Source organism: Cololabis saira, chromosome 21 (assembly GCF_033807715.1).
Source record: "Cololabis saira isolate AMF1-May2022 chromosome 21, fColSai1.1, whole genome shotgun sequence".
NCBI lineage: Eukaryota > Metazoa > Chordata > Actinopteri > Beloniformes > Belonidae > Cololabis > Cololabis saira.
In genome coordinates, this window is record NC_084607.1 from 5,873,079 (window position 1) to 5,895,936 (window position 22,858).

Here is a 22,858-nt window from a genome sequence, read left to right on the forward strand (position 1 = left end):
CCATTTATTTGTCACTCGGTCCGAGGTCTCCGGTGAATTCAATAAAAGCCTTTTGTTATCTAATATCTTTTTATCTGAGTCTCGGCCTGACAAACCGCTCCCTTATCAGAGGTCTTATCACGGGCCGAGGACGCAGCACCTACCGTGGTTTGACGTCTTGCCGTGGACCGGTGTGTAGTGGTTCTTGGAGGTTCTGACCGGCGTCTCGTCTTTGGGAGAGCCGTCGATCGCTGCCATGTCTTCGTGGTCGTACTGAGACCATCGGCACCGGCCCCTGCTGTTTCAGGATGTCGGCCAGGGCTCTGAGAGGGAGGAACATAATAATAATAATGAACTTTATTTATATACAGTAGCACCTTTCTTAACAAAGTTACAAAGTGCTTCCAAGAACAATAAAACACATCAAGATAAAAATACAGTGCATAGTGGATAAGAACATAAGACAGCAATAACCAAGTCTAAAATTAATAACAATATTCACACCACAATAAAAGCTTTTCTAATGAAAGACCCTCATGTTCATTTGTCTGGTGCACCATAAGAAAACCAGTGAACAGAATCAGAGTTATTACAAACTTTTATTATATCATGCAAAATGTTTTCCGGCCGGAGAAACACCTCTCTCAAACCACAAAGGTAGAAGAGAAATGCACACGGTGGTCATGGATCCAGTCGTATTTATACTAAAAAGGGAGGTGTTCTTTGTACGTAAACCCCATCTCCGAACCATATCAGACCTTCAGCCGTATGTCCGTTTATTGCTTCCTACTTAAGATGTCAACGCAGATAACGGATAAGACCCATCAGTGTTAAAACATCTGTTTCTCTTTATTGTTTTCTCTTAACGAAGAGTAAATATCTGAACTATTTTAACAGCCTAGTCATAAAACAGGAGTTGATCCTGCAACTAGAGAAAAACCACCAGTGTAGAATCTTATAGAAAAACCCTTAAACTCTTAACCCTTTTACTGTCTTTGGGTCAAAATGACCTAATTATCCTGTCCTTCTTTCCTCCTGCTCTTTCCTTCCTTCCTTCCTTCCTTCCTTCCTTCCTTCCTTCCTTCCCTTCCTTCCTTCCTTCCTTCCTTCCTTCCCTTCCTTCTTTTCTCCCTTCCTTCCTTATTTCCTTGTTTTCTCCCTTCCTTCCTTATTTCCTTCTTCCTTCCTTCCTTCCTTCCTTCCTTCCTTCCTTCTTTCCTTCCTTTCTTCCTTCTTTACTCCCTTCTTCCCGTCCTCTTTTCTCCCTTCCTTCCTTCCTTCCTTCCTTCCTTCCTTCCTTCCTTCCTTCCTTCCTTCCTTCCTTCCTTCCTTCCTTCCTTCCTTCCTTCTTTTCTCCTTTCCTTCCTTCTTTCCTCCTTCTTTATTCACTTATTTATTCCCATCTTTCCTTCCTTATTTCCTTCCTTCTTTCCTTCCTTATTTCCTTCCTTCCTTCCTTCCTTCCTTCCTTCCTTCCTTCCTTCCTTCCTTCCTTCTTTTCTCCCTTCCTTCCTTATTTCCTTGTTTTCTCCCTTCCTTCCTTATTTCCTTCCTTCCTTCCTTCCTTCCTTCCTTCCTTCCTTCCTTCCTTCCTTCCTTCCTTCCTTCTTTCTCTTCTCCCTTCCTTCCTTATTCCTTGTTTCTCCCTTCCTTCCTTATTTCCTTCCTTCCTTCCTTCCTTCCTTCCTTCCTTCCTTCCTTCCTTCTTTCCTTCCTTTCTTCCTTCTTTACTCCCTTCTTCCCTTCCTCTTTTCTCCCTTCCTTCCTTCCTTCCTTCCTTCCTTCCTTCCTTCCTTCCTTCCTTCCTTCCTTCCTTCCTTCCTTCCTTCCTTCCTTCCTTCCTTCCTTCCTTCCTTCCTTCTTTTCTCCTTTCCTTCCTTCTTCCTCCTTCTTTATTCACTTATTTATTCCCATCTTTCCTTCCTTATTTCCTTCCTTCTTTCCTTCCTTATTTCCTTCCTTCCTTCCTTCCTTCCTTCCTTCCTTCCTTCTTTTCTCCTTCCTTCCTTATTTCCTTGTTTTCTCCCTTTCCTTCCTTATTTCCTTCCTTCCTTCCTTCCTTCCTTCCTTCCTTCCTTCCTTCCTTCCTTCCTTCCTTCCTTCCTTCCTTCTTTCCTTCCTTTCTTCCTTCTTTACTCCCTTCTTCCCTTCCTCTTTTCTCCCTTCCTTCCTTCCTTCCTTCCTTCCTTCTTTTCTCCTTTCCTTCCTTCTTTCCTCCTTCTTTATTCACTTATTTATTCCCATCTTTCCTTCCTTCTTTCCTTCCTTATTTCCTTCCTTCCCTCCATCCCTCCTTCCTTCTTCCTTCCTTCCTTCCTTCCTTCCTTCCTTCCTTCCTTCCTTCCTTCCTTCCTTCCTTCCTTCCTTCTTTTCTCCCTTCCTTCCTTCCTTCCTTCTTTCCTTCCTTTCTTCCTTCTTTACTCCCTTCTTCCCTTCTCTTTTCTCCCTTCCTTCCTTCCTTCCTTCCTTCCTTCCTTCCTTCCTTCCTTCCTTCCTTCCTTCCTTCCTTCTTTTCTCCTTTCCTTCATTCTTTCCTCCTTCTTTATTCACTTCTTTATTCCCATCTTTCCTTCCTTCCTTCCTTCCTTCCTTCCTTCCTTCCTTCCTTCCTTCCTTCCTTCCTTCCTTCCTTCCTTCCTTCCTTCCTTCCTTCCTTCCTTCCTTCCTTCCTTCCTTCCTTCTTTCCACCCTTCTTCCCTTCCTCCTCCCTGGACCCGAAGACAGCACAAGGGTTAAACAATTTAATAAAATCCTAACACTAAAAATGAATGTTTTTAGTAAAGATTTAAAATCAGTGGGGGATTAAGCTGACCTGATCTCAGCAGGTAAAGAGCTGTAAAGTTTTGGTGCCAGGACTGCAAAAGCTCCATCACCTTTGGTCACAAGCCGGGCCCTGGGAATGATCAGAAGGCCTTGGCAGGTAGGGGGTTAAAAGTTCTTTAAAATAACTAGGGGCATGGTTATTTAGGGCCTTAAAAGCAATAAAATTTTAAAATCAATGCGATATTGAACAGGAAGCCAATGAAGGGACGACAGAATTGGAGTGATATGTTCAAACCTTGCAGTGATCAGACGAGCAGCGGTGTAAAGAGCGTTACAATAATCCAGGCGAGACAGAACAAAAGCATGGACAACTTTGTGGAGATTATCAGGAGATAAGAAAATATTTGATTTTGGAAATTAGCTTCAGCTGGTAAAAAAAGGACTGGACAACTTTCTTAATAGAGAGTCTGCATTGACGTCACTTCCCCACTGGACCAGTCCCCTTACTCACACTAGTGGAGAAGACGGGATAACAGCCAATTATGGGCTTAAATGAAAGGCAGTTGGACTTGACAGTGACCCGTACAGTTACCCCAAGTACCAGTGGTCCATGGACATTAATATTTGGTACAGTTACCAAGAACCAGTGGTCCATGGACATTAATATTTGGTACAGTTACCCCAAGAACCAGTGGTCCATGGACATTAATATTTGGTACAGTTACCAAGAACCAGTGTTCCATGGACATTAATATTTGGTACAGTTACCAAGAACCAGTGGTCCATGGACATTAATATTTGGCCACGAATCCAGTTTCCTGATATTTATATGTACTTAATTTCTACGCCGGGGAAATACACCTAGCAAAGCTTGAAGGCACACAAAAGTCTTGACGCTTGGTCCGACTTCAAGGCAGGATTTGTTGTAGAAATTAAAGTGATGAGGACACCGAACTTTATGATTTGACGTTTAAGATTAGCTACCAAAAATCCAACATTACCTGATACAAAATGGGAACCACAAATCCACGTTTCGGTGTCTGGAATCCAGTTGTTTCTGTGAATTGCAGCGACCCATTTGTCTCTCTTAAGCTTATTTTTCGTCAGTCTGTAAAACGATAACTCAGATTTCTTGCTAAATCTATGAGTCCCAGTCGATCGCACAACAGCTCTTTCCCATTTTAGATGTTTTCCAGTTGCTCAAACTGAAAGTTTACGCTCCAACTCAGTCTTTCTCCCACTCAGTCTTTCGGACACTCAGTGGGCGTAACCCGCTGTGAAGTCGCATCTGTGACGTCATGCACATTCCCTCTATTTGTTCATTAAAACAAAGGCCGGAGTCAAATAAAACACCTAAATTCCTAGCATGTTCATTTCTGTTCAGCATCGTCTCTGAACACGTGAGGTCAGGACAGCGTCCACCTCTCTGCTTCGCGTCACGGGCGCCGCCTCTCCTCCGGGAAAACGAAAGGCCAGTTAAAGTGTGTCAATGTCAACTCAGTCCACTTTCCCGTAACTCCGTGACTTTGGGAGATGTGCGGTGTATTAATAGCACTCCTCCCCTTCCAGGACGAGCACATTTTAGCCGTTTCTTTTTCACAGACGGAGCTGACCTGGTTTCATTGTCCCAGTTGCCTCGTCGTGTGCAGCGGGAGCCACAGTTTGCAGCTTCTATAAAGCGTTTCTCGATAAGAAATGACGAGTGAGTTATCAGGGAAGAGGCTGCTCTGAAGTCCTTCTGGTGCTGAGTAACACGGGGCCTGCAGAACCTGTAACCCCCCCCCGGCAGGGTCCACCGGACCCCCGAGGCCCTTCAATAAAACCCACCACCGGGGCTTTTCAGTGGCTCTGAGCTTTGGTTTCCTCCAAACATGAAGACAAGAGTCCCCTGATCCAGAAGTCCGCTGGCGGTTCGGATGCAGATCTCTGGTTCAGGTCTCTGGTCCAGGTCTCTGGACCTCAGTCCTGCTACCACGGTCTTTTAAGACAGTTTAATCTGCTTTCTTGTCCTGTCATCCACGTCACTACTTGACCCCGCTCAGTGAAGACTTGTAGTCAAGACCACCTTAACCGAGACCAAGACAGACCCAAGACCAGAGACTATCAAAGACCAAGACCAAGACAAGACCAGAGACTATCAAGACTAGGGTTGCAAAATTCCGGGAATTTTCAAAGTTGGAAACTTTCCATGGGAATTAACGGGAATTAACGGGAATAAATAAAAAATTTACAGAATTGCAGGTTGGCCCTTAACAGGGAACTTAAATATAGTTGGGGGAAATATATTGTAGCATAGTCTTGGCTAAAACAACCAGATTTAATGCAAGTACACTCCTCAATCACATGCACACAGCACATTGCTTACTGCAGGGCTATTGAGGCCACGCCCTGTGCATTCCTCCATCACATGCACAGGTGATTTCTTGAAGCCTGGAGGCCACACATTTGAGCTCAAAGCACAAGACTATTGAAGCCACACATTTGAGCCCACGGACTATATAAAGTCAATAAGTTTTGATAATATTATGGGTAAATATATTTGATCTATAATGGTATTAATGTTTAACTTGCATTACTTTTTGATTGGGTGGGGAGTGGGGTGAGTTAGTATTTACTCAACATTCATGTTTTTGTTGTTCATTAAAATAATTGTTCATACAAGAATAAAAACTAAAGTTCTACTCAAATAAATCTGTTGAAATGTCATGTTTTTGTATTATCTTGCATGGAAATCTGCTTATAACAAATAAATATTTACATTTATGTTTGGATATGATACAGTTTGTTTAAATTACCCCCAATTTCCAGTTAATTCCCATAAATTCCCAATAATTCCCATAAATTCCCATAATTCCCATGGAAAGTTTCCAATTTGGAATATTTCCAAAATTCCCAGCTTAACTTCCCATGGAAAGTTTCCGGAAAGTTTCCGGAAATTTACCGGACATTTTCCACCCCTTTGCAACCCTAATCAAGACGAAGACCAGAGAGTATCAAGACCAAGACTAGTTCAGACCAAGACCATAAACAGAAACCTGGTTATTTCCTGATCCTGCGTGATTGTAGAACATCATCCTGGTTCAGCTAGTTTCCATAAGAGCTTGTTTTCAACTGCAGCTCAATAACACAGAGAAGTGGATGATGATGTTGAACTCACTATAAATGTTTTCATCCATCAGCTGAGATCAGATAATGTGTGGCGACTGCACTACCGCTATTTCTACACTATTGGAGGATTGACTCCAGTGCTTTTAAGGATTGACACGACTATTAACTAGTCCCAAAGTCCTCTAGCAGAATAACCAGCTCCAACACCCCCCCTCACCTCAGAAAAGGAAGGAAAAGTAACTGTAACTGAGTTAAATTGGACTGAATTTGGAGATGAAACCTGAATTTTAGATATTAAAGATTGAAATTACATTATTTACCATTATAGTAATCAGATTACACCGTATATCAGCATCACTGAAATGGACCTGATGCTTAATCAATCACAACAATGTGTAAATATTATTCATATATTAATTCAAACAAGGCGTTATAAACACTAAACTGTAATTAAATACAGACACATGCAGATGCACCAAAACATTAAATCAGATGCAAAATACAAATAGTTTACAAAACTGCACATTAACAAGAGGAAGAACTGCTGATCACCAGATTCAATTATCTGAGATGAGATGGAGATGAGAAAGAGACCAGAAGGAGGCAAGGAAACGAGAAGGAGGCGAGAAGGAGATGAGAAGGTGGCGAGAAGGAGATGAGAAGGAGGTGAGAAGGAAATGAGAAGGAGGCGGAAGGAGACGAGAAGGAGACAAAAAGAGATGAGAAGAGACGAGAAGGAGATGAGAAGGAGACGAGAATGACACGAGAAGGAGACGAGAAGGAGACGAGAAGGAGATGAGAAAGAGATAAGGAGGAGATGAGAAGGAGACCAGAAGGAGACGAGAAGGAGACGAGAAAAAGACGAGAAGGAGATGAGAAAAAGACGAGAAGGAGATGAGAAGGAGACCAGAAGGAGATGAGAAAGAGACGAGAAGGAGATGAGAAGGAGACCAGAAGGAGATGAGAAAGAGACGAGAAGCAGATGAAAAGGAGACGAGAATGACATGAGAAGGAGGCGAGGAGACGAGAAGGAGATGAGAAAAAGACGAGTAAGGAGATGAGAAGGAGGCGGGAAGGAGACGAGAATGACACGAGAAGGAGACCAAAGGAGACAAGAAGGAGATGAGAAGGAGGTGAGAAGGAGATGAGAAATAGATGAAAAGGAGACGAGAAAAAGACGAGAAGGAGATGAGAAGGAGACAAGAAAGAGACGATAAGGAAACGAGAAGGAGACGAGAAGGAGATGAGAAAGAGACGAGAAGGAGATGAGAAATAGATGAGAAGGAGACGAGAGGGGACGAGAAGGAGATGAGAAAGAGACGAGAAGGAGATGAGAAGGAGATGAGAAGGAGACGAGAAAAAGACGAGAAGGAGATGAGAAATAGATGAGAATGACACGAGAAGGAGATGAGAAGGAGACGAGAAGGAGATGAGAAGGAGACGAGAATGACACGAGAAAGAGACGAGAAGGAGACGAGAAAAAGACGAGAAGGAGACGAGAAGGAGATGAAAAGGAGATGAGAAGGAACTCCCTCCTCCCCTCATTATTAACAGACCTAATGGAGTTCTCTGTGGTTCTGAATGTTTTTTTTGCTTTTTAAAAAACAGAAAACAAGACAAAAACGTTCCTTCAAAGTAAAACAGGAAGTGAAGTTAACAGAAACAGAAGAGGACAGAAGCAACAAATAAGAACTGCAATGTTGAACTGGACCCAGATCCCAACAAGACACCAACCCTAAAGGACCGAGTACGACAACAGAACATCAACTCCAAACCCAACCAGCAGGACAGTTTCAGGACGGTTCCAGCAGAAGGGGGGCTCCGGGTCAGACTCAGGGCCCACCTGAGAGACCATCCCTCTCAGGTGACCTGGAACACCTCAACGTCTCGGAGGAGGACGCCGGTCGGGTCGGAGGGAGGACAGAACCTCAACAACAACCCTTCAGGGTAAGATGTGGACGAATCCAGCACTGGACACAGCTAAAGCTGCTTACGTCACGGAAAATTATGACTAAATATCGTCGTCAAACGAACCTTATCACCTGAGGAAAGACAAGAAGAGGCGAGGAGACGAGAAGGAGGCGAGAAGGGAGAAAAGAAGGAGGTGAGAAGAGATGAGAAGGAGGCGAGAAGGAAAGGAGGAGGCAAGTAGGAGGCAGGAAGGAGACCAAAAACAGATGAGAAGGAGGCAAGAAGCAGATGAGAAGCAGACGAGAAGGAGACGAGAAGGAGGCAAGAAAGCGACAAGAAGGAGACGAGAAGGAGACAAGAAAGAGACAAGAAAGCGACGAGAAGGAGACGAGAAGGAGACGAGAAGGAGACGAGAAGGAGACGAGAAGGAGACGAGAAGGAGGGCGAGAAGGAGACGAGAAGGAGATGAAAAGCAGACGACAATGACACAAGAAGGAGACTAGAAAGAGATGAGAAGGAGACGAGAGAAAGAAGGGAAAGACGCGAGAAGGACACAAGAAAGAGACGAGAAAGAGAGAAGAAAAAGATGAGAAGGAGATCAGAAGGAGACGAGAAAGAGAGAAGAAAAAGATGAGAAGGAGATCAGAAGGAGACGAGAAAGAGAGAAGAAAAAGATGAGAAGGAGATCAGAAGGAGACCGAGAAAGAGACGAGAAGAAGATGAGAAGGAGACGAGAAAGAAATGAGAAGGAGATGAGAAGGAGGCGAGAAGGAGGCGGGAAGGAGACCAAAAAGAGACGAGAAGGAAACGAGAATGAAACAAGGAAGAGACGAGAAGAAAATTATGACTAAATATCGTCGTCAACGAACCTTTATCACCTGAGGAAAATGAGACGAGACGCAAAGAAAATGCTGGTCACGTGACAATAACGATAATTAAATATCGAAAAAGAAAAAGATGGAGAGAAATGTGGCCACAAAATCACAGGAAAAAATTAATTAGAGTCTTCTGTATCTGGAATGAATGTATTGTTGAGTCTATAAGGTAACAATCATATAATAATAAGATAACCTTGTTTGAATTGTAAAATGGGTTTTGTTATGGTTTGGTACTTCCTGTTTTATTTGAAGCCCGTGTCTTTGTGTTTGAGTTCTGGTTTGACCTTCCTGTTTCCCATCAGCCCTGATTGTCTGCACCTGTGTCTCGTTAACCCTTCTGTATCTGGTCTTGTCTTTCCTTGCTCCCTGCTGCTCCGTTACTGTTTCCTCCCTCCCCGTTTTCAGCTCAGGTTTTTGGTACTTTGTCGTGTTCATGTCCGGGTGTTTTTGCAATCCTGCTCAGCAGCTTTTGTTCCTAAATCTTAGTTTTTGGAACTCCTGCTCCTGCTCTCCTACATCTGGGTCCGACCAACCACCATTTTGTAACAGAACGGACCAGCCACTATCACTATTACTATCTTTGAGTTCCTCCGCCGAGAGGCAGAGAAGAATATGCGCCGTGTTGAGGAGTCGCCCTTCTGGGGAACACGCCTGGCTCAAGGGGGGCCAGGTGTTCTCAGCCCCAGGGGAATCGACGATGACGGCGGAAGCCCCAGACTGTTCCGGTGATTGTCCCGGACGCACTTCAGCTGACACCCAGGCCCCCTGCCGAGGACCCGGTGTCCCCCGAAGCCGGCCCCTCAGATTCTGTCCACCCGAAAGCCGGCCCCTCCTAATTCGCCTTTTTTTCGCCTTTTTCCGCCTTTTTCGCATTTTTTCCGCCTTTTTTCCGCCTTTTTTCCGCCTTTTTTCGCCTTTTTTTTCGCCTTTTTTCTGCATTTTTTCTGCTTTTTTTTCTGCCTTTTTTTCGCCTTTTTTCGCCTTTTTTTCCGCCTTTTTTTCAACTTTTTCCGCCTTTCTTTCGCCTTTTTTTGCCCTTGTTTTTGCCCCTTTTTCCGCCTATTTTTTCGCCTTTTTCTGCCTTTTTTCCGCATTTTTTCCACCTTTTTTCCACCTTTTTTCCACCTTTTTTCCGCCTTTTTTTCCGCCTTTTTTTCGCCTTTTTCTGCCTTTTTTTTCCGCCTTTTTTCAACTTTTTTTCACCTTTTTTCCTCCTTTTTTTTGCCTTTTTTCTCTGCCTTTTTTTTTTCCCGCCTTTTTCCGGCTTTTTCTTCGCCTTTTTTCCACCTTTTTTTGACCTTTTTTTCGCCTTTTTTTTGCCTTTTTTTTGCCTTTTTTCGCTTTTTTTTGCCAAGGACCCAGTCCACTCTGTCCCTAGAACCTGCCCAGTCCCGAGAACGGCCGCCTGACCTCCCTGATTGGTCTGCCCGGCCCCGATGACGGCCCCCGGAACTGTCTCACCGGTCTGCGAGACAGTTGAAATTTATGTTTGTTGTGTTTGGTTTGTTTAAACTGAACCCTGTTGTGGTTAACTGGTTGATGCGGTTTATTTGAACTTTTATGAACATCTCAACCAGTCTCCAAAAAAGGACAGATTACCAATCAATTAGATAAAGACCATAATATCATCATCAGAATTGGATGCCTGTGATTTCAGGAGTGTCTTTAGTGCACAGTGACATCAGTAAACGAACCAAACAAGAGCCACATGTGGACACAATCCAGAAATGTGTCACCTTCTCTAAAACTGGACCCATCTGGACAGGAAATGGTCCAGAAAGGTTTTATACGTAGGTGTTATAAACATAATTTTCTGTGGTTTTCATCATTCTCTGCTTTGGTCTAGAATAGATGATGTGCCATTTTTCCTGTTTCGATTCTAACGGGGAGAAGTTCTCGTCTCGTCATCGCTGCACAACAAAAGCCGGCTCCTCTCCTGTCGGCTGCCAGAAATTGCTTCTCAGTTTGCTTGACAGAAAGTGATCGATACAACCTGCGCCGCTCAAAATCACACGCTTTAGCTCTCACTCACACGTCTGGTGTTTGGTGAAGGTCACAGCCCAGGCAGAAAAGGTCTGGGAGTCCAAACGCACCGGAAATGAAGACAGGCGCTCCTAGAGGCAAACTGTTGAGAAACAGACTCTAATCCGTGTTCCAGCCGCTGCTTCGTGGTCACGGCCGTCAGCGTCTTCACCACTCATCGTCTCTACGGCTCTAGTTGACAAATGGTCAGTGAGGATTGGTAATAAAAGAGGCGCCTGGTCTGGTTTCCCTCCAGACCACGAGCTACGGCAGCGGTCGGCAACCCAAAATGTTGAAAGAGAATGTTGATCCATATTGGACCAAAAACACAAAAACAAATATGTCTGGAGCCGCAAAAAAACGAAAAGTCTTGTATCAGCCTTAGAATGAAGGCAACACATGCTGCATGTTTCTATATTAGTTATAACGGCGTACTCGGCTGCAAATGTAGCATGCTAATGTCTTTCCACATGACTCTTTTTTGTTATTGGACAACTTCTAGCTACAGAGCAAACATTCAGGCGATGAAATGCAAATGATTCGCTCGAAGAAACGTTGATGAGAAGATGAGAAGGAGACGAGAAGGAGATGAGAAGGAGACGAGAAGCAGATGAGAAGAACATGACCCTTGTACTGTCTTCAGGTCAAAATGACCTAATTCTCCTGTTCCTTCTTTCCTCCTGCTCTTTCCTTCCTTCTTCCCTTCTTCTTTTCTCCCTTCCTTCCTTCCTTCCTTCTTTTTTCCCTTCCTTCCTTCTTTCCTCCTGCTCTCTCCTTCTTCCTTCCTTCCTTCCTTCCTTCCTTCCTTCCTTCCTTCCTTCCTTCCTTCCTTCCTCTTTTCTTCCTTCCTTCCTTCCTTCCTTCTTTCCTCCTGCTCTCTCCTTCCTTCTTCCCTTCCTCTTTTCTCCCTTCCTTCCTTCCTTCCTTCCTTCTTTCCTTCCTTCCTTCCTTCCTTCCTTCCTTCCTTCCTTCCTTCCTTTCCTTCCTTCCTTTTTCCCTTCCTTCCTTCTTTCCTCCTGCTCTCTCCTTCTTCCTTCCTTCCTTCCTTCCTTCCTTCCTTCCTTCCTTCCTTCTTTCCTCCTGCTCTCTCCTTCCTTCCTCTTTTCTTCCTTCCTTCCTTCCTTCCTTCCTTCCTTCCTTCCTTCCTTCCTTCTTTCCTCCTGCTCTCTCCTTCCTTCTTCCCTTCCTCTTTTCTTCCTTCCTTCCTTCCTTCCTTCCTTCCTTCCTTCCTCCTGCTCTCTCCTTCCTTCTTCCCTTCTTCTTTTCTCCCTTCCTTCCTTCCTTCCTTCTTTTTTCCCTTCCTTCCTTCTTTCCTCCTGCTCTCTCCTTCCTTCCTTCCTTCCTCTTTTCTTCCTTCCTTCCTTCCTTCCTTCTTTCCTCCTGCTCTCTCCTTCCTTCTTCCCTTCCTCTTTTCTCCCTTCCTTCCTTCCTTCCTTCCTTCCTTCTTTCCTTCCTTCCTTCCTTTCCTTCCTTCCTTTCTCCCTTCCTTCCTTCTTTCCTCCTGCTCTCTCCTTCTTCCTTCCTTCCTTCCTTCCTTCCTTCCTTCCTTCCTTCCTTCTTTCCTCCTGCTCTCTCCTTCCTTCCTCTTTTCTTCCTTCCTTCCTTCCTTCCTTCCTTCCTTCTTTCCTCCTGCTCTCTCCTTCCTTCTTCCCTTCCTCTTTTCTCCCTTCCTTCCTTCCTTCCTTCCTTCCTTCCTTCCTTCCTTCCTTCCTTCCTTCCTTCCTTCCCTTCCTCTTTTCTCCCTTCCTTCCTTCTTTCCTTCCTTCCTTCCTTTCTTCCTTCCTTTCCTTCCTTCCTTTTTCCCTTCCTTCCGTCTTTCCTCCTGCTCTCTCCTTCCTTCTTCCCTCCTCTTTTCTCCCTTCCTTCCTTCCTTCCTTCCTTCCTTCCTTCCTTCCTTCCTTCCTTCCTTCCTTCCTTCCTTCGTTTGTTCCTTCCTTCCTTTCCTTCCTTCCTTTTTCCCTTCCTTCCTTCTTTCCTCCTGCTCTCTCCTTCCTTCTTCCCTTCCTCTTTCCTTCCTTCCTTCCTTCCTTCCTTCCTTCCTTCCTTCCTTCCTTCCTCCCTTCCTTCCTTCCTTCCTTCTTTCCTCCCTTCTTCTCTTCCTCCTTCCTTGACCCAAAGACAGCACAAGGGTTAGGTCTGATTTCCCTGCTTTGTTCAGCAGGTGAATGACTGAAATGACTGAAATGACTGAAGTGACTGAAATGTCGTCTGGATGTGAATGTATTTAACTGGAATGTCCGCAGCGGTCGAGGCAGCGCTGCTGGTGGATTTGGAGACGTTGTCGCGGTGGTGGAGAACCACCCGTCACGACTCCTGGTGGCATTTGCTTTATTCCCCCGGAGCTCCACGGACATAAAAAAGCACCCGCTCCCCCTTTAATGACTGACAAAAGAAAAGGGTGGAAGCTGTGACATTTTTTAAAAGCAAAGCTTGAGGAGGGAGAGTAATGGCATGTGTTAAAAGGTCACGAGCTACTCTGAACTAATGATACTGTGGCTGGAAACGGCTGATTCACCGTGACAGCAGCCGAACAAAGGAGTGACGGAGCCAGAATATTCCAGGCTGGTTGGGTTTTTTTACCCTTAAAATTGATCAAAAAGGCAAATTTTGCAGGAGTTTGGCCGATTTCTTGGTGTTTTCACAAGTGAAAATTGCAATGAATGCATTTAACCCTTGTACTGTCTTTGGGTCAAGGAAGGAGGAAGGGAAGAAGGAAGGAAGGGAGAAAAGAAGGAAGGAAGGAAAGAAGGGAGGAAAGAAGGAAGGAAGGAAGGGAGAAAAGAAGGAAGGAAGGAAGGAAGGAAGGAAGGAAGGAAGGAAGGAAGGAAGGAAGGAAGGAAGGAAGGAAGGGAGAAAAGAAGGATGGAAGGAAGGAAGGAAGGAAGGAAGGAAGGAAGGAAGGGAGGAAAGAAGGAAAGAAGGAAGGAAGGGAGAAAAGAAGGATGGAAGGAAGGAAGGAAGGAAGGAAGGAAGGAAGGAAGGAAGGAAGGAAGGAAGGAAGGAAGGAAGGAAGGAAGGAAGGGAAAAAAGAAGGAAGGAAGGGGAAAAGAAGGAAGGAAGGAAGGAAGGAAGGAAGGAAGGAAGGAAGGAAGGAAGGAAGGAAGGAAGGGAGGAAGGAAGGAAGGAAGGAAGGAATAATGAAAAGAAGGAAAGAAAGAAGGAAGGAAGGGAGAAAAGAAGGAAAGGAGGATGGAGAAAAGGAAGGGAGAAAAGAAGGAAAGGAGGATGGAGAAAAGGAAGGGAGAAAAGAAGGAAGGAAGGAAGGAAGGAAGGTAGGAAGGAAGGGAGGAAAGAAGGAAGGAAGGGCGAAGAGAAGGAAGGAAGGAAAGAAGGAAGCAAGGGAGAAAAGAAGGAAAGGAAGGAAGGAAGGAAGGAGGGAAGGAAGGAAGGAAGGAAGGAAGGAAGGAAGGAAGGAAGGAAGGAAGGAAGGAAGAAAAGAAGGAAGGAAGGAAGAAAAGAAGGAAGGAAGGGAGAAAAGAAAGAAGGAAAGGAGTAAAGAAGGAACAGGAGAATTGGATCATTTTGACCCAAAGACAGTACGAGGGTTAAAAGCGGATCATAGACCCTGAAAACCCGAGTTAACGATGACGTACTGCAAACGAAAGTCTCTCAAGTGAGAATATTTACATAATTCAAAATGAGTCAACAGAAATCAGAGGAGACTCGTTCCGTCTCTGGTACCGACATCAAACGAAGGAACCAGGAACCAACAGTGTTTACATTCATGCACCACCCAGTACCAAGTCCTCCTCATTTCACAGGAAGTTACTGTCCTGCAACTTCCTGCGTCCAGCGGCAGGAAATGAAGAATGTTGCTGAACATGAGACGAGCAGCTTCGTCTGAGCTGTTAAGAGGCCGTCAGACGAAGAAGCCCGAGGGGTTTCATTTCCAGGAACGAGAGAAATTCCTTGAAGAAGCCAGAAAACAACAGGAATAACGGCCGAAATGGTTCTCAAAGATGTTGGATTTAACCGCTGGACTGAACATTTGGAGCTGTGGTGCTAAAATTTTGATAAAACCTTTCTGTTGGACCAGTGATGACTTACATGTTTCTGTATATTTAACAACACTAATACTTCTGATCGGAATTTTCAGGGGAAAAGTCAGATATTGTTAGCAGTGGCGCCACCAGGGGGGGGCCAGGGGTGGCCATGGCCCCCCTACAAATTTGCTGGCCACCCCACTTGCCTCAAAAAAAAAAACAAAAAACAAAAAAAAAAACACTTCAGGTCACATAGATTTTAATGTCAGTTCTGTGTTTCACCCTGTTTTATAGGTCGGAAATGCATAAAAGTACCATTTCAATATCGGCTTTTTGACTTTGACCTTAGTGCCGTTTGGGTCGGTTTTAACCCTTGTGCTGTCTTTGGGTCAAAATGACCCAATTCTTCTATCCTTCTTTCCTCCTGCTCTCTCCTTCCTTCTTCCCTTCCTCTTTTCTCCCTTTGTCCTTTCCTTCCTTCCTTCCTTGCTTCCTTCCTTCGTTCCTTCGTTCCTTCCTTCCTTTCTTCCTTCTTTTTTCCCTTCCTTCCTTCTTTCCTCCTGCTCTGTCCTTCCTTCTTCCCTTCCTCTATTCTTCCTTCCTTCCTTCCTTCCTTCCTTCCTTCCTTCCTTCCTTCCTTCTTTGCTTCCTTCTTTGCTTCCTTCCTTCCTTCCTTCCTTCCTTCTTCCCTTCCTCTTTTATCCCTTCCTTTTCTACCATCCTCTCTTCCTTATTTTCTCCCTTCCTTCCTTCTTTCCTCCCTTCTTCTCTTCCTCCTTCCTTGACCCGAACACAGCACAAGGGTTAATAATAATAAATAATAATAAATTGTATTTATAACACACTTTATATTTGAAACAATCTCAAAGTGCTACAATCAAAGCAAGTTAAAAAAGCAGCAAAAATAAGATGGACTAAAATTGCAAGAAAAACAGAAAGTCAGAACATGGTCACCTAAGCACAGCAAGGAGATTAAAAATACATAGTTCCTACTCAGGTTAGTACGACGGAGGATTAGGGCCAAAATAAGACCAAAATAAAATGGGAAATTACGAGAATAAAGTCATAATATAATAAAGTCGTAATATTATGAGAATAAAGTCGTAATTTGAGAATAAAGTTGTAATATTACGAGAATAAAGTCGTAATATTATGAGAATAAAGTCGTAATATTATGAGAATAAAGTCGTAATTTGAGAATAAAGTCGTAATTTGAGAATAAAGTCGTAATATTATGAGAATAAAGTCGTAATACTACGAGAATAAAGTCGTTATATTACGAGAATAAAGTCGTAATATTACGAGAATATAATTTATGAGAACTCTAACAGGAAGGGCTTCTTCTCCCTGTGTTAAAATGAGGAATATTGATATTCATTCTCGTAATTTCATTTTTTTTGTCTTAGTTTGGCCCTAATACTCCATCGTAGGTAAGGCAAATGCATGAACAAAAAAGTCCCCTTTTGAAGGCATGAATTCCACAGTGGAGCTGCAGCTGAGCAGAAAGCTCCGTCACCCACGGTCCCAAGGTTGGTCCTTTTGGTTTTGAGCCGGTCTTGTGCCAAAAAGTGATTGCCTGCCAGAATCTGATTTCTTCTGATTTCTGGCCGCGGGAGCGCGCACAGCAGCCCGTTGAACGATAGCGCTAAAACGTCAGATTTTCAGATTATGAAGCTCAAGAATGAGATCAAGTCATATTTAAGCAGAAACAACTTTTCATTAACTGTATATGGCCTTCAATCAATTTTTGGCAGGTGAAAATGCCTATTTTGTGTTGTAATGGTCCTTTAAAAGAGTTAAAAGCAATCCTGTGAGCTCTAGTGTTTATATTATGAAGCTCAAGAATGAAATCAAATCATATTTAGGCAGAAACAACTTTTTATTAACTGTATTTGGCCTTCAATCAATTTTTAGCAGGTAAAAAGACCAATTTTCAGGGGAGAAATCAGATTCTGGCAGGCAATCACGTTTTGGAACGACACCTGTCTTGATTTCCAGAATGTGTGGCGGTTGGGGGTGCGATTAGTTCTTAGAGATATGACGGGGCGTTGCTGTGGATGCACTGATGAGTTAGAAGGCAGACCTTGTATGATTTTGATTATAAATCAATAATCTCTAAAAAACTGAAGTAGTAAAGCGGCTGTCCGGCAGCTTATCTGCCAGATCTGTCCAGATACGCAACGCGTCGACCGACCATTCTGCTCTGAGTTCGGGTTCAGAAGAGGACACATAAAGATGGAGGATGAGAAAGTGGTGCCATCTGTTGCAGCTCAGCTCCTCCCGGCCAACGAGGCCGGGCAGCGGCTGCAAATGTCAGCAGGGCGACCCCCGGGACCGGCAGGCGCTCCGTGACAAGAACATGTGCCATCACGGCGTGTTTACACCCCGGTCACCCAGGAGTCAGCGCTACCATGGTGAAACTCCGAGGAGGGAAGGGTTTTCTGTTTCTTCAAGCAAATACTATGGAAGACCATTTCTGCCAGTAAAAGATATAATAATATGAAAACTTAGCCATGAAAATAAAGATATCCCCACGGTAAGTCATAATTAGGAGATAGAAAGTCAAAATTAGTCAATAGAAAGTCGAAATAATGAGATAAAAATCATAATTAGGAGATAGAAAGTCAAAATTAGGCAATAGAAAGTCGAAATAATGAGATAAAAATCATAATTATGAGATAGAAAGTCGAAATTATGTGATTAAAAAGTCATAATTATGAGATAGAAAATCGAAATTTTGAGATAGAAAGTCGAAATTATGAGATAAATCATAATTATGAGATAGAAAGTCAAAATTAGGCGATAGAAAGTCGAAATAATGAGATAAAAATCATAATTATGAGATAGAATGTCAAAATTATGAGATAGAAAGTCGAAATTATGAGATAGAAAATCGAAATTTTGAGATAGAAAGTCGAAATAATGAGATAAAAATCATAATTATGAGATAGAATGTCAAAATTATGAGATAGAAAGTCGAAATTATGAGATAGAAAATCGAAATTTTGAGATAGAAAGTCGAAATTATTAGATAAATCATAATTATGAGATAGAAAGTCGAAATTATTAGATAGAAAGTCGAAATTATTAGATAGAAAGTCGAAATTATGTGATAAAAAGTCATAATTATGAGATAGAAAATCGAGATTTTGAGATAGAAAGTCGAAATTATTAGATAAATCATAATTATGAGATAGAAAGTCGAAATTATTAGATAGAAAGTCGAAATTATGAGACAAAATTCATAATTATGAGATAGGAAGTCGAAATTTTGAGATAGAAATTCAGAATTATGAGATAAATCATAATTATTAGATAGAAGGTCGAAATTATGAGATAGAAAGTCGAAATTATTAGATAAATCATAATTATGAGATAGAAAGTCGAAATTATTAGATAGAAAGTCGAAATTATGAGACAAAAGTCAAAATTATGTGATAAAAAGTAATATTTATGAGATAAAAATTTGAAATTATGAGATAAAAAGTCATAATTATGAGATAAAAAGTCGAAATTATGTAAGTCAGTTTTTATTTTTACGGCTTAGCTTTCATATTATTTTTTTTATTTTACTGGCGGAAATGGGCTTCTATGAAATAAAGATTTGTCTTTCATGAAATTCTCTCTAGATTCATTTTAAAAAACAAGAGGATTCTGTAAACAGGACTCGGGGCCCAGAATATCAAAACCGATCTTTCCTCATAGATAAGGAACTCGACCTCGATTTTAGAAACACGCTGGATGATAAAATCATAATTTTGAGGGAATTTTTTCTTGCAGATTAAAGAAACGGGTCAACACCAACCCGTTAATGGGAGAGCTGCTAAAACAAGAGGAGGTTAGAAATACTGAGAGCAGATCAGACGAGAATCTCCTGCACCATCAACATTTCAAAGCACAGCGGTCGGCCAAAGACATGAAAGTCACATTACAGTTGCTTCTCTGTGAAAGGTGAGATATTCAGCAGTGAGGGGGGCCCTGGGGGCCCCAGGAACCCCCCAGCCCCCCCCCCGATGTACCGGCCCTGGAAAACCTGGCTGGGCGTGGTCTTCGTGGATCAGATATGAACAGCAGTGACATATGAACAGCAGTAATCTGAGTATCTGCAGGGGTGGGGGGGTCGGGGGGGTCATTACCAGCTAAAAATGAAGATGGGAATTTGCTCAAGATTAATTACGTCCTCAATTCTGAGAAATACAGCGTTTACCCTTCGAAAACCACGAGGAAGCAAGTGATCGGGCTTAAATAACCATCACTACCTCAAACTGCTGCACCTTTCACTTTGTTAATAGTATATAATAAGAGCCACATTTGTCTAGTTTGCTATTTAAATCTGGGTACAGTGAGCGAAATAACCAGAGTCAAATTCCCTGTCTGGCATGTTCAAACCCGGCAAATAAAGCTGATTCTGATTCTGATTCTGACATCTGGGGGAAAAACACAGCCAAGTTTACAAACTATTATTTGATGACGGACTAAGATGTCATCAATGTGGCACAGATACGTTTAGAGAGCAGAACCAGGTCACATCTGGTTACTGTTTGCAACTATTTAAATCTGGGTACAGGGAGAGAAACAACCGGAGTCAAATTCCACATCTGGCATGTTCAAACCTGGCCAATAAAGCTGATTCTCATTCTGATTCTGATTCTGAAATGCATCCTGCAGCTATAAATGACCCCAAACAAGCAGCCGATGTCAGGACCATCATCAGTGATGAGGTGACGCCTCGCCCCCCCACCGAGCAATGATCTCAGAACTGGATCTGAGGCAACAGAAGATCTGTGATTCCTTCTTCAAACCAAAACTAGAAGAACTGGTCTCACCTCATGATGACTTACATGTTTCTGTATATTCAACAACACTCTACTTCTGAGCTGAATTTTCAGGGGAAAAGTCAGATATTGTTAGCAGTGGCGCCAACAGGGGGGGGGCCAGGGGTGGCCATGCCCCCCCTACAAATTATCCTCAATAAAAGGCCGTGCTGGTCACGTAGATTCTATCGTCAGTTATGCGTTTCATCACAAATCATTTGGGCCAGATGCATATCGAACAGGTGTTTCTTTAAGCATTTCTGACCCTAATAATATATATATATATATATATATATATATATATATATATATATATATATATATATATATATATATATATATATATATATATATATATATATATACATACATGGTATTAACCATTAATATATATATGCTACGGAAGAGTATATGAAAAAGCTTTAATGTCCCCGAAGGGCAATTTGGTTTGCAACCACAGGACAACATACATATATATCCCACTTCAAACACACAATACAATAAATAAATAAATATAATAAAAACAGTAGTATATTAGTATATAGTAGTAGTAGAGTATTAGGGCCAGGCAAGAGAAAAACATTTTGAGAGTGGAAGATTTTTTTTTATTGTGCACTTCAAGAAAAAGTCGAAATGTCGAGATTAATGTTGAAATACAATTTAGAGAAAAAAGTCGAAGTTTCGTGAATAAAGTCGAAATTTCGCCTTTTTTCTCAACATTTCGACTTTTTTCTCAAAATTTTGACTTTTTTCTTAAAATTTCGACTTTTTTCTCAACATTTTCAACTTTTTTCTCGACATTTCGACTTTTTTCTTGAAACTGTACTTCAACATTAAACTCGACTTTTCGACTTTTTTCTCCACATTTCAACTTTTTTCTTAAAATTTCGACTTTTTTCTCAACATTTCGACTTTTTTCTCGACATTTACCCTTTTTTCTCAACATTTCGACTTTTTTCTCGACATAATTCGACTTTTTACTCGAAATTCTACTACAACTCTCGACATGCATAATGAAAAAAATCTTTCTCCTCTAAAATATTATTTTTATTTTTCTCCTGCCTGGCCCTAATACTCTTCCGTAATATGCAGATAAGTTAGAAAGTAAAAAATAAAAATAAAATAAAAAAGGATTTCTGAGCCTGTGTACTACAACAGTATCATAAAGTCCTGTAATTATGGCTTTTAGTTTTGGTGTTCACCCCAATAATGTAAGTGGCCCCATCAGGCCCCCCCTAGGAATCATGTTTGGAGGCGCCCCTGGAATTGGTTCCATCTTCAAACCAAAACTAGAAGAACTGGTCCCACCACATGATGACTTATATGTTTCTGCATATTTAACATACTAAAAACCCAACAACGGTCCTTACCTGTGCACGTTCATCTCCTGGGGCTTGGTGGCTTTATCATAGGCGACTTTGGCCGAGATCCCGATGGCGATGACGAGCGCCACGACCCCGCAGGAGATGTACACGGTGGTGTTGGTCTGGTCCAGCTCGGGGTCGTACGTGTCCCCGGTGGGCGCCGGGGACGGCGGCTGCGTCTTGATCCACTCGGGCGTGTTGTAGTTGGTGCAGCTCTTCTGCTCCACCCGCTTGGCGCGGTCGGCGCAGCAGAAGCGCAGGAAGCAGCTGCCGCAGCAGAAGCGGTGGTCCGTGTTGTTGCACGCGAACTCCTTGTCGTACTGGCCGCTCACGTCGTAGTAGCCCATGCAGGTGTCGTGCTGGCCCACGACGGGCGCCTGCAGCTGGGTGACCCGCCCCGGGGGCCCCGGGGGGCCCGCGGGCGGGCCCGCCGTGGAGTTCACCTCCTTCACCTTCCACGTCCTGCGCGGGGGGAGCTTGTTTTTGTTCTTGTTGGCGACGCACAGGACATGCAGCGGGTCCAGGTAGATGAAGAGAAGCAGGAGGTGCTTTATCCCCATCATTTGAGGACGGGGCTGGAGTTTGTTGGCTGGTTTCTTCCTTCTCCTCTTCCTTAATATCACTCTTCTTCCACCTCTGATGGAATAATGGGCTTCTTCATGGCAGGTACTCCCGTCTGGGCCAGGTTCTGACTGGTTTCCTCCTCTCTCATCAGCATCTTCTCACCAACACCAGCCGTTTTATCGGGAGGTCAGTTCAGCCCAATCTTTTTTTTTCTTTGATTTCGGCCGCAGAGATGCGGCAAGAAAATGGGATTCCTCAACCACGAGCTGCTTGACTCCGACCGAGGTTCGTGGTTTCACTGTAGGGAAAAAAGAAACATGACGTTTGATAAACTTTATTCACATGAAAAATGAATAGAAACGGGGTTTAAAACCCGTTTTTGAAGCGGAATCCTTTTCAGCACCTTGGAGAGCGCCCAAGTTTCCGCTCACAAAACTCAACCAACTGGGACTAAATCTCTCTTTTAGACATTAAAACATCCTAATTCCTCATCATTCAGCAGGAAATCGACCCCCACTATGTATTTTGAATTGGAAATGGATTTAGAAAATGCAGCCTGGGTATATTTTACGGCTTTGTCCGTCCTCACTTTGCGCGCAAACTTCTTTTTTCCAGCGGTTTTCTTTGAAAAATGAACCCTTTTCCTTGCTCCTTCTTCTTCTTCTTTTTTTTTTTTTTTTTTTACAGTTAGATAAGTATGGAAAAGTCTGGTGCCGAACAGAAAAAGGGGGGAAAACGCGGAGGACTTACCGGGATCGGGGTGGCCGGTACCGGCAGCGTCCGCTCAGCCACTGAATCCACGAGTCTCTGCACGACACGAGCCGAGACCTCTCTCTCCTCTCCGACCCGCCTCCCTCCTTCACCTCTCCTCGCTCTCTCCATCCATCCCACCCTCCGCCCGCTACGTCACACATGCAGGTACCTCCGTTCATCATCTGCCGGCATCTCTCTCCCTCCAGGTCCGCCGGTCAGATGGCTGCAGGAGGAGGAGGAGGAAGAGAAGGAGGAGGAGGAGGAGGAGGAGGAGGAGGAGGAGGAGGAGGAAACAGAAGGATGAGAGTGGATTAGGAGCCGCATGTACGAGAGGAGGCGTCCTTGTTGATGAGCATTCGCGCATCAGTGGACACACAGAGCTAGTTTACTCTGAAAGTACAAATCAAATACCGACTAGGGGGAGGGAGTGGGGGAGGATTTGGATGCTGCAGGAATCAAGGATGCTTCCGTTTGTTACTGGATGTGGGTCGCCAGAAAACGTTTAATTCCTACATTGCTTTCGTGGAAAAACATCATAAATGTTTTTATTTTTTCTTATTTTTAATTTAGCTGAGTCCATCTTAGATGATTACGGAAGAGTATTAGGGCCAGGCAGGAGAAAATATATTTGAGAGGGGAAGATTTTTGTTAATTGTGCACTTCTTGCACTTCTTGAAATACAAGTTCGAGAAAAAAGTCGAAATGTGGGGATTAATGTT

The 22,858-nt window shown here is 43.2% G+C and overlaps 1 pseudogene; it reads right to left on the reverse strand.

The window, feature by feature from the left end:
* The window catches only part of LOC133422557 (protein shisa-6-like), a 45,487-nt pseudogene extending 23,267 nt beyond the window's left edge, over positions 1-22,220 (reverse strand).
* Positions 22,221-22,858: the final 638 nt, after the last annotated feature.